This window comes from Hibiscus syriacus, unplaced genomic scaffold, assembly GCF_006381635.1.
Source record: "Hibiscus syriacus cultivar Baekdansim isolate YM2019G1 unplaced genomic scaffold, ASM638163v2 tig00110387_pilon, whole genome shotgun sequence".
NCBI lineage: Eukaryota > Viridiplantae > Streptophyta > Magnoliopsida > Malvales > Malvaceae > Hibiscus > Hibiscus syriacus.
Window position 1 is genome coordinate 3,680,184 of NW_024062717.1, and position 5,883 is coordinate 3,686,066.

The window sequence follows — 5,883 nt, forward strand, 5'->3', positions numbered from 1 at the left end:
AATAATAATAAATATATTATATTTTCAAAATCATAAACTATGTTTTCAAAAACACGTTTTCAAAAAATTATATTGTATATGTTTTCAAAAGTATTTAAAAACTATATATTATACTTTTTTTTAAATTATTTTAAAAACTATATACTATAAGTTTTCAAAACCATTTTTTAAAAAAAGACTATATATTATACGTTTCAAAAAATATTTTTAAAAAATTATATACTATATATTTTCAAAAATTATTTTAAAAAATTATATATTATACGTTTCCAAATTAAAAAAAACTATATATTTATATGTTTTTTAAAAACTTATTTTAAAATCTATATGTTTTCAAAACTGTTTTAAAAATAGCATATATCATACGTTTTTTTTAGAAAATAAGCCTCCAAAAACTATATATTATATTTTTCTCAAAACTATATTCGAAATAAAGACCCCGGACGAAAATAAGTGTCTACACCAACAAAAACCAATTTTTTTCGGGTTAAAGCTTTTTTGCATATAGTTTTATTTTTCTCCTTTTACATTGTTGATTTTAAACTTTATATTTAATTGAATCTAAATTTATTTACTGATTATAAACGTAATATTTGTTCAGAAATTTCTTAATTTATAATAATGCATACACACATAAATTAAAAAACCTAAAAAATATTTTTTTAATATTGGGGCCATTTAATGATTCTAAAATCATTTTTTCAACACAAATAAATGAAAAGGTATAGCAGTCTGTATTAGTAACTTTTAACATATAACAAATATATATGATAATTTTTAATTTCGACACTGATATTAATCTTAGTTTAGTCATCGATTGTCTGCATTTTTTATTTTTTTATATTATATTTATCTTTTTTAACTTTTCTAATTTTTAATAATTCTACTTTTATGACATATTTTCTTATGTTTTTTATATGGTTTTATTTTCTTTATTGGTTGTTTGGTCTTTTTTTTCATTTAGTTTTTTCAAGGTTGAATTTGACGTTATCATGACTTATCAAGATGACACTTATTTATTATTGTTGTTGTCGTCTTTCGGGTTGGGCCCAGAATTGGGCATCGACTTAAATAAATGGGTTGGAGTCACCACCGATCATTTAAAAAATATTTAGGTTGATCAGAAATTATCTTACTTGATCTGCGTTTTACCAGAAATATGTCGAATTCGAGAGTCGGTTCAGTCAAGGAAGGATTAGCACCCTTGAACTGCTCTTTTGGTACCATTTTAATTTGTCGGTTGTCTTAATTACGAAAATTAAAATTAAAATCTAAAAACTAGATTTGAATTACTTACATTTGATTGATTGAAATTACCTCTAAAAAGTTGAAAACGTTATATTATAAAATAAAAGAAATATCATATATAAATTAAATTAAAAAAATCTAATAATGAAATATTAAATTTAAAAAAAATGTTATATAAAAAATGTTAAAGAAAAAATAAAATAAATGAAGAAAATATTAAATTTCTAAAAAAATAAAATATAAAAAAAGTTAAAAGAGAAAAAAAATCAAAATAAAATAAAATAAAAGTGGGAAAATAAAATAAAACAAAATAAATTTTAAATTTTAAAGAAAATACAAGGAAAATATAATAAATAATAGTAGTAAAGATAAAAAGGGATTTTAAAATAAAAGATAAGAATTAAATAAAAGAAAATAATTAAATAAATAATCTAAAGAGATTGAGATAAAGAGAAACTTATAGTGAAAGAAAAAGTAACCTTAGACTTTAGCTTTGCCTCAAATTCCTCGGATCATCGAAACATATTTTTACTTCAAAATTCACGTCGACTTACAAGAACAATTCTTCGTTGCCGACTCGGATTATGTTGTTTCAATAATAACTGATTCCGATCTAAGTTTCCTCTTAGCAAACAATTTTGCTAAGTGTGTTCTTAGGAAGTCGAATGTGCTTCAATAAGCCAATCCTTCTTACAATTCTCACATTTGGATTTGAGCCTTTGCTTTAGCCCTCGACTTAAAATAAAATTAGCTAAGCATGACCAACGTAATACTTAGCATATTTGAAAACGAACTTTAAAGGAAAATAAAGGAATATGCAAAAATAGAGAGAGAGCTAGAGAAAAAAAGAAAATTTTATTCTCATATGTGAGAGATCTCAGATCATGATTTATAGCCTTCAAATTCCTAAAAATAAGCTAAAGATAATTCCTAAAATAATATCTTTTATTCTAATTCAAACACTTAAAACTATTTAAACTAAAATACCTAAAACAAAGATAAAATAAAATAATATTTAAAATAATAACCTAAATTCTAATTGAAATACTAACATCTATTTAAACTAAAATACAAAGATAAAATATAATATTAATATACATACTAAATAATCCCCGAACGAAAATAAGTGTCTAAAGCTGCCCCTCTTTGTCCTTTTTCGTGTAACGAAAAATAATACAAAGATAAAATGACACAAATTTTCGTTCGGTAGTCGCGAATGACTTCTCCGTCGTGAAGTTGGGTCATTCTTGAAATAATATACTTATTCATGAAATCGGAATTTGAATCGAAAAGTGGCTTCTTGTTGCCAAATCGTAGTCAACCTTGGTCTTCTTTTTGGTTTAAAGACCTCGGTTTAAAAATTCAATCAGAAAGTAGTTTCTCGATGCTACTATATGGTTGATATTCCTCGAACTAAATGGAATCGAACTCGAAGGTTTTCGTTGACAGATAACCCTTATCGCCTTGAGCTATGTTGTAAATTCGGCTGGGAGATAGTTCCTTGTTGCTAAATCGCATCTAACCTAGGTCTTCTTCTTGACTTAAAGACCCAGTTTAAACTTCAATCAGAAAGTAGTTCTTTGCTGCTACCATACAGTTGATACGTCTTCGAGCTGAATGGAATCAAACTCGAATTTTTTTTTATAAATAACCCTTCTTGCCTTGAGCTATGTTGTAATGGGTTGGGAGATAGACCCCTGTTGTTGCAGATGACTCATTTGCTGTGGAATTGAGTTGATCTATTGGGCACAATATCCTTCTTCTTGAAGTTGAAATCGTGAATGGCTCATTCGTTATGAAGTTGAGCTTTGAACTGAAAAATCCTAAGCATGATATCCTTCTTCATGAAGTTAAAACCAGGCTCAAAGCATTGGAAATTCGCTCTTGTATCGTCTTCTAGCCCAATATACTTCGTCGTGAAGCTGAAATTTGACCTGAAGACTTTGGTATGAAATTGGTTTTTCATTGTTGTGTTACAGATGACTCATTTGTCGTGAAGTTGGGTTAATCTTTTGGGTACGATATCCTTCGTTGTGAAGTCGAAATCATAGGTGGCTCATTCGTTGTGAAGTTGAGCTTTGAATTGAAAAATCCTAAGCACGATATCATTCGTCGTGAAGTTGAAACCGGTTCATGGATCGTCTTCTAGCCCAATATACTTCATCGTAAAGCTGAAATTTGACCTGAAGACTTTGGTATGAAATTGGTTTTTTATTGTTGTGTCACATATGACTCCTTCGTCGTGAAGTTGAGTCAATCTTTTGGGTACGATATCATTCGTTGTGAAGTCGAAATCATAGGTGGCTCCTTTGATGTGAAGTTGAACTTTGAATTGGATATCCTTTGTTGTGAAGTTGAAATCCAATCTTGTATATTGAATCGCTTTGAGATTAATATTTTTCGCTGTGAAGTTGAAATTGTGGATGGCTCATTCGCTGTGAAGTTGAGCTTTGAATTGGATGTCCTTCGTTGTGAAGTTGAAATCCAATCTTGAAAATTGCATTGGCTCGAGTTTAATATCCTTCACCGTGAAGTTGACATTGACTCTAACAAGAATATTTTGGAGGGAAATATTCAATCTCTGGTTTTCAATCATGACGAATCTTGATTCTGGAATCTTGAATTTCTGATCTTGATCTTGGATTCTCCACCATGTTTAAATATGATGTATGAAATTTTATTTCTAGTCTTGGTTTGGGGGATACCTTTCAATTATCTCAGGTATGGTGCATAAGCCTTGATCGGCTTCCGAATATCTTCTAAAAACTGCCACCTCAAACTGTGTCATGCCCAGAGTCGTGCCCATGTCTCCAGCCGTGACCAAATAAAAAAAAATTGTAGAATGCCTTCATTTTAGTGCAATTTCCAGAATCTGACGTCTTGCACAGAAAATAAATTAAAACGAACAAATAAGCCACAAAAACCAATGATTAAGGAGTAATTTAAAAGCAAAATATTAACTAAATTAAGCACTTATCAAATTTCTCCTCACTTAATCAATGCTTGTCCTCAACCATTCCTCAATTAGCATATCAAAATCATAAGTTGTCATCTTCAATTTCAATTTATTCCTCAAACTTCCAATCGAACTAAGTCCATGATATTTTCTGAATTCAAGTTACAATCAAGCAAAGACACAACTAAGAAAATTTAAAGTAAGCAAGGCATCCCAATTAATTGCCAATTTCAATGAAACATAACTCAATACCTCACAAAGATTCACACATATCCGCTCAAAGTGTTTGGGATGAATGAAATCGCTCAAACTGAAACCAACCAAAACATTACCATAGGCTTGAAATCCAATCAAGTCTCCACTACGAAAAATAAATATAATGTAATAATCAAGGGGTCTTTAAACAAGGTGTAACAGGGCTTAGGTTAGGGTACGAAAAAGCTAAAAAGAAAGGTTTAAAATACCGAAACAAGAGATCAAAATAATTAAGAACAATCCACTAATTAACATGAAGTGCAATGAAAAATGAAAAAGAATAGATGAAAGACGATTGAAACGATCAATTTTTCCTTTTTCTCCTTTTATTTTTCGAACGATGGGTTTTTTGCTATTCGAAATAGTGAACAACTTGCTTTTTTTGAAACAATGATTTTTTTCTTTTTTTTCGTAGAACAAGAGTGATACAAAATCTCAAGTCTCGGTAAGTGTGTGAAAAGAGAGGAAAAATAAAAAGAAAGGCTTCGAATTTAATTGAGGTGTAAAATAAAGAAAGAGATATAGGCTTAAATGTGGTTCACTAGTAGATATGTAAATGGGTAGGCTTTTTGGGAAAAGTGGGTTTATCCTAGGTGCCTCTATCACATTAAAACATTACATTCAATATGTAGTCTCAATATGCATTGTGATTACAAGTTCTAGAATATCAAAATTAGTCCGGCACACACAAGTCAAACAATGAACAAGAAAGAAAATGTATGCTTGTTAGGCTCAAATCTAACAAGAAAAGTTTATATGCACTGAGTCAAGTTCATCTCTATCGGCAAAAGCATGAAATATCAATACTTAAACAAAAAATTCATCAGCTATACCAATCATCAATCATACAAATTAAATTCGATCAAAACATGATCACAATCCAAAAGGAATCAAGAGTATAAAGTGAAGTTCAAGACTAGCAACCAATGATCCCAACACATCAATATCAGAATAACTCAATTTCAAATAATCAAACAAGTCAAGGAAAATTTTGACGACATGCTTATATTTCGCCCCTCACTTAATCCGTTTTGTCCCAAAACATATATCGAATTTAAAAACAAAGAGAGGGAAAAAGAATACTCTCAAATCTAGTGGTGGAAAAAATTTGAACCATTTCTCGATTTGTGTGTTATCCTTGCGCAGGGGCCATACTAATCTTCGTCTAGGAAGTCAAAGTCTAATGTCTCATAATTTTCAGCAGTTCTGCTTACCAAGAAATTTGATACGACACTTCCTTTTATAGCTTTTTGGCTTACATACTTTGTCAAATTCGAATAACAACATCTGTCATTGGGCTTTTTGATGGGAGGATATCTGACCTTGCAATCAGTGAACTTTTTGCTTAGGTAGTAAATGGCCATTTCCTTCCTCCCGTATTTATCATGCTGACCTAGAACACACCCCATTGAATTCTCGAATAT

The 5,883-nt window shown here is 29.7% G+C and overlaps 1 pseudogene; it reads right to left on the reverse strand.

The window, feature by feature from the left end:
• Positions 1 to 5,561: 5,561 nt before the first annotated feature.
• Positions 5,562 to 5,623, reverse strand: LOC120122829 (annotated as a pseudogene).
• Between the last annotated feature and the right edge of the window lie 260 nt (positions 5,624 to 5,883).